This window comes from Belonocnema kinseyi, chromosome 4 (genome assembly GCF_010883055.1).
Source record: "Belonocnema kinseyi isolate 2016_QV_RU_SX_M_011 chromosome 4, B_treatae_v1, whole genome shotgun sequence".
Taxonomy (NCBI): Eukaryota; Metazoa; Arthropoda; class Insecta; order Hymenoptera; family Cynipidae; genus Belonocnema; species Belonocnema kinseyi.
In genome coordinates, this window is record NC_046660.1 from 91,681,562 (window position 1) to 91,687,561 (window position 6,000).

Genomic DNA, 6,000 nt, shown 5'->3' on the forward strand with positions numbered 1-6,000 from the left:
GACCCCCTCCCCTTTAATTCAGAATTTATTCTTTGATTTCATATTATAAAAAACTCAAATACAAAAACATAGATACCTAATATTTTAGCAGAATTAAATAGCAGAACAAATGGTAGTTCTTAGATTAGGGGAAATAGGATGTTTTTCACGCAAATAGGGAAATAAATTCTTTAAAAAATCAATGTGATTCAATATGCATTCAATATATATTCAATATAAAGCGCTTCAGTTAAAAATCGAAGTAGATGGCGTTTTTTTAGAAAAGATTTAAATTTTTAACCAAAAAGGATTAATCTTCTACCAAAAGAGATAAATTTTTAACCAAAAACTTATATCTGTCGAATGATATAGGAAAAAGTTGACTTTTCAACCCGAAAATATGATTTTTTGACTAAGAAAGATTATTTTTAAACAATATAATTGAATTTTTAATAAACAAATGTACTTGTTTTAGATCAATCAGTTTCATTTATGACCAAATAACTGCGTACTTTCAAGAAAAAGAAAGAAATCCTTAAAAAGGGAGTTAAATTGTGAACCAAATAGTTGCATTTAGAACCTGCAAAGATGAATTTCTAACATGGTCGAATTTTGTTCCCAAAAGAAGAACTTTCGAAAAACAAATGATCTTTGAGCCAAACCGTTGAATCTTGAACCTATAAGTATGGGGTTTTAACAAATAAATACGAGTATTTTAAAAAAATCTTAAGAATATATATTTTTTCATAAAATAAAAATTCGAGTTTTGAGAACATTTTTTGTTTTTCTTTTGAAAAATCATCAATGTGGCATTTATTCTCTTTCAAAGAAAAGTTCCCGTATGCGTGATGGCCCACGTGTAGGATTTTTGTCGATAGCAAGAAGTTTGCCGTCGATTGATTTCGCTAACTTGTGTTTACTCTTTAAGGATACCGGCGAACGGAACTTTGAATGATTTGAAGGAAAGTTTTGCGAAGAAGGATTGGTGATAAGCTACGGGTGTTGCCCGAAGCGTTCCGTCTACCGATCTATGAAATTTAAGCAGATAGCAGTGTACACCCAGGGTTCGTTCAAGCTTCGATGCCTCTTCGAAAAGGAGACGAGAAAACAGATGCGGTACCGAGGGGGAGGGGGGAATGCGTTACCCTCCTAAGGAGATGAATATAACTTTCAACGTAGGTCGAGGTCGGTGATACATCATCTCCACGAGGAGACATAGATTCACGGTGTATGCATAATATTTGCCGAGCCGACGGGAAAATTAGAAATATGGTAAGCCGCTTTTCTTATCAGCCACCGTAGTTTACGGCGACAGTTTCAGAGAGTAGCTGTTTGATGGAGGGAGGGCAAAGCTAGCATTTTCTTCGAACGGCGCAGCACTTCGATAAACGACGTTTTCGTGAATCACCTTTGATTGTTCCTTTTAACGAGAAATCTCAAAGTCTACTATAAAAAATATATAGAATATATCACCACCATTTACTCCTTCTCCAAAGAGGAACAAGAATGTGCAAGCGGGTAAACAATGCAAAACTAATCTTATCTAACAAACTCCTGGTTTACGTTTAAGAAGAGTGCTCTAAAAATAAAGGGAATGTTGATTTCTGTAAGATTAACTTACTCCTTTCTTGATGAAGCAAAGAAAGATATGAGACCTTTTATTACTTTCTCGTATAAGATAAGAAAGTTAATTGTAAAAGAGCTGTAACCAAGACCTGATGTTCTTTCGCCAGAAGAACATTATTTCCTTTAATAGCAAATTAGAGAAAATTATAATTACACAGTTCTTATTTTCCTTAGAATATTCCGTGAAAAGGTTGAAATTTCAGAAGAGTAATTCCGACTTCAGCAAGTGGTTCCCTTAAAACATCAATGAAGCCGCATCAGCAGAAGATCTCAGCAATTTGCTTCTCGTGTCCACAACTTTTCCCTTTCTGCCTTTCTCTCAAGCATTTATAGCCACGATAGCGATGAGAATTCCTCTCACGATCGACTAACCCGAATCTACCGAATCTTTGTGAAAGTTTGTCGTCGGCAAGACTGCAGGAAGAAATGCGGAGAAGAGGAAGAAGTTATGAAGTGCGGGCATCGTAGCGTAGCGTAGCGGCGCGTTATAAACGACTTTTCGCGCGAAGTTTACCAGCATTCATCACAGAGAAGGATTCATCTCTGCGACAACCCACCAGTCCTCGTTTCTGGCTCTTTGCTCCTCACATCTCTTCGTGGTTGACTAACCTGTGAGGATATGCGAAAACGAAAAAAAGTGAAACCCTAGGGTCGGATTCTCTGTACCGTGGTAACTAAATTAAAATAATTCAGTTACCCTCTTTCTCACGCTGGTACAGCGCTGGTAAAAATGAGTTCACGAATATAATTATATACAAGAGTGTTTCAAAAACCCGCAGTAAGTTTTTCAGTTTTTTTGTAATATGAGTAAATTGTTTTTATTCTCAATTCATTTCTACTTTGACAGAAGCTTCTTATTTCCTAATTCCTAGATCCTGCCTAATATATGTTCAGTTCGGTCCAGTTTTCTTTTTTAATTTTATCTTTGGTAAGTAGGCGATTAGATTCGAGAGATGGTAAAAAATTATCTTTTACTTTGAGTTTACCTGCTAATTTTTCCATACATGCAACCTACATTATATATTTTCTGTCTTATTTTATTCTACTATGTGTTATAAAATAGTTATTTCCTTCATGTTTATCAAATGTGCTCTATCAGCTTGCAATGTCTTTCCTTTTTCCTATCGTATAACATTCGTTTCCTTTCTACCATTTTCAATACCTCTTCCTTGTGGAACTCATACAAATTTTATTTTTATTATTGTAAAATCTACATCTTTATTAATAATATATTATTGTTCTTCATTACATTCATTCATATATTCTTCTCTGCAAATATATGTTCTATTCCTTTACTTAATGCTTGTTTGCTTTTTTCTTCCTAAACCAAACTTTATTTTTTTCAAATCAATTTTCTAATTGATCATCCACCTACATTCAAATATATTCAGTAATTTTGAAACTAATTAGAAAGTAAATACGCATGCAAAATAAAAGCAAGTACAATACTTTTAGTAATTGATATAACTGACCTCGATGCATGCAATTTAATAAGAGCAAGGGCACTGTCTTCCAAGCCTGTAAGTAGTCAAAATTTTTTATTTAGGGTTCAAGCCCTATTTTTCCATATTTCTCTTACAAATACTAACTATATTAACAATATAATCATTTGGTATCATAATCAAGAAAATCGAACTAACTTGTCTATTATCCTTTATTTTTAAAATGGTTTAATGTATTCTATCTCAATCGCATTTGTTTGACCGCGAAAAGAGGACCTGTGGCGCTTGCCCCCTGAGTAAATTTATTAATAATAATACTACCAGATTCAGAAAACTTTCCCATGAAAATTCGATCTCCTTATTATTCTTTCGTCGATTCTTGTGATTTAAAGAGATTATTTGTATGTATATCTAATTTTCAAATTTTCAAATTTGGACATAAAAGAACTTCCAGGAATAAGAAGTCAATCAGGTTTTCAATAAAAATGATAGAAAAATTTTCGAGTTATATCGTTATAGTACCTTTCCAGACAGAAAATAAGGCCTAATTGTCTAAAATTTCAAAGGAGTTCGATAATGTTGAAAACTCGAGAAATTTTGAAATAGGTTAAAGTAGCTAACATACACTTGTAGTTACGGACTGTTTGAATGAGGATAAAGCCTCGGGAATCGTGCCTAACAATATCTTCCAATTTTCTTTGAGTCTTTGAGCGAGCCTTTCGTCACGTAGAGAAAGAAAATATTGGTAGCAGGTTTTACTACCCACTCGAGCCCTGTAGGAAACGAGGCGAGGGTAGGTATTCCAAATGAAGGTATTTGTAGGGACTTTATGAGATTCCGATGCTCCCTACCTCTTCTTTTCGACGTTCCTCCCGTCGCTCCACCACCCATTCTCTAATCTAAAAGTGCTGACAAACCGCGAAACTTTTCCCACCGTGAACAAACACGAAAATAAATCGATGCGAGACGCCTCTGCTTCTGGGTTTATATTCAAAGTTCCCCAGAGGATACTGCTCTTTGCGCTTCTTTTTTTCTTTCTTACCACACTACCTCACTCCCTCTCCTTTATTCTTTATTTTTGAACCCCTGGCATGCTCTTGCTTTCTTGTTTCTCCAATGTCTCCCCTCATGTCGTTCTATGCAACGATAATTCGATTTATAGGACGATGAAGAAAGATAACGTTTTCAATTCAAGAGAATCCGCTTTTGTCGCTTGAATTCTTTGGCTCGCTAATATCAAGTTCTGCTTGGGCACAAAGCAATGTCTCTTTAATTGCTATCATTAGGTAGAATAAAAGACAAACATTGTTCGTTTATTTCTATATAATAAAAATGTTTATTTCATGGTTTCGGAATATTATAGCAAAGGATCTCAAGTAATTTATCTGTCTCTATTTTGGAAACATCTCGTCGCTACCGCTATCACTGTTTCAGAAATCAAGAATTTCTTTAGAAAAGATAGTATGATTTTGTACTCAATACATTTATAAAACCAAAAACTTAGAGTCAGTTTGTATGTTTGTTTTTGGAAAAGTGAATTCATGTTCTAAATAACACAGTGTTCCCTATTACCCTAAAAATACTACCCGAAGCAAAACATAAACCTGATGTTACACGTTACCTCATGTGTCCTGATACCTTATGAGCTACAAGAACTCATGTTCCATATTCCCATGTATGCTATATTACTTATCATTACTCCCACATCCGTAACAACTCAATATCAATAACCATACAAAATAAAAACAAAAATGTTAAGCATTAAAGAATATTTTTAGAAAATATAGGGCGATATGCTGTGAAATATGATGACCTCATTTAAAACATAGCTAAAAACATAACCCAAATTTTTGACTATCCCTGTATCTAAAGAATATATTACAGTATTCTAGCAAAAACACGGATTGAAAATTTTATTGTGAAGATAATAATTATTATTATTATTAACATAGCCAAATACATTAAACCAAATTCTTGCAAAGTTGAAAATAAACATTATTAAACAAGCAGAATAATTGGCTCTACTGTTCGTGGGTTTCGTTATCATTTGTAGAAGGTTTAATAATGAAAATTATGTTTTTTCATATAACTGATTAGGCTTTATAACCATTAAATCTTAAATATAACAGAAGGTAGATCTAAAAAGCAATGTGATTCAGATATTACAAAGAAGTTAATAGATTGAAGAATTTATATTTATGTTATTTGAGGAAGAGGAATTTTTAAAAATGAATTTCAAGAATCTTCCCCTGTTTCCTTTTTTTTGCATCACAGAGGAAACAAAGTAAACTAAAAATGAAAATACTAATAATTATCATTTCTACGCTTACTTGAGCCACCAACTTACTTTTGCGTTAGCGCAAATAATTTTCAAAATAATCGCAAGCTACTGACAAAATACATGGAAAAAACAGTACCTTCTCATTATGATGGTAATGTCTTGTGAACCCCGTTATACTGAACTAAATGCAAACTCTTTGTTATTAAGATAAGGATAATTCTCTTCATTTTTTAGTATACGGTTGAATAATATATTTTACCTGGCGGAGAAACCATCCCTTCCTCTACAGATGTCAATGCGATAATTTATCCTTGTTCGATGCGAATAATTAAAGACATGAGAATTAAAATTCGGCAAGGACCATCAATAAAATTTTACTGGCAGCAGCCTGATAAGTCCCTGAAAAATGAAACACGGAGACGTTTTTTTGGCCAAAGTCTGTTTTATTTTTTAATATACGCTCCTTTTAGGTCGATACAGCGAGTCCAACGATTTTCTAACTTTTTGATACCGTCCGAAAAGTACTAGATCGGAAGGTCTCCAAAATACGCCGCAGTTTCAGTTATGAGCTCCTCATTTGAGTAAAAATGCTTACCGGTGAGTCATCTCTTCAGGTTAGGGAACAAGTAATAGTCGCTGGGGGCCAGGTCTGGTGAATACGGTGGCTGAGGA

General features: G+C 34.0%; 1 protein-coding gene across 1 annotated transcript in view; it reads left to right on the forward strand.

The window, feature by feature from the left end:
• Positions 1-6,000, forward strand: part of LOC117171008 — a 149,244-nt gene that overhangs the window by 127,521 nt on the left and 15,723 nt on the right. The window lies entirely within an intron of this gene.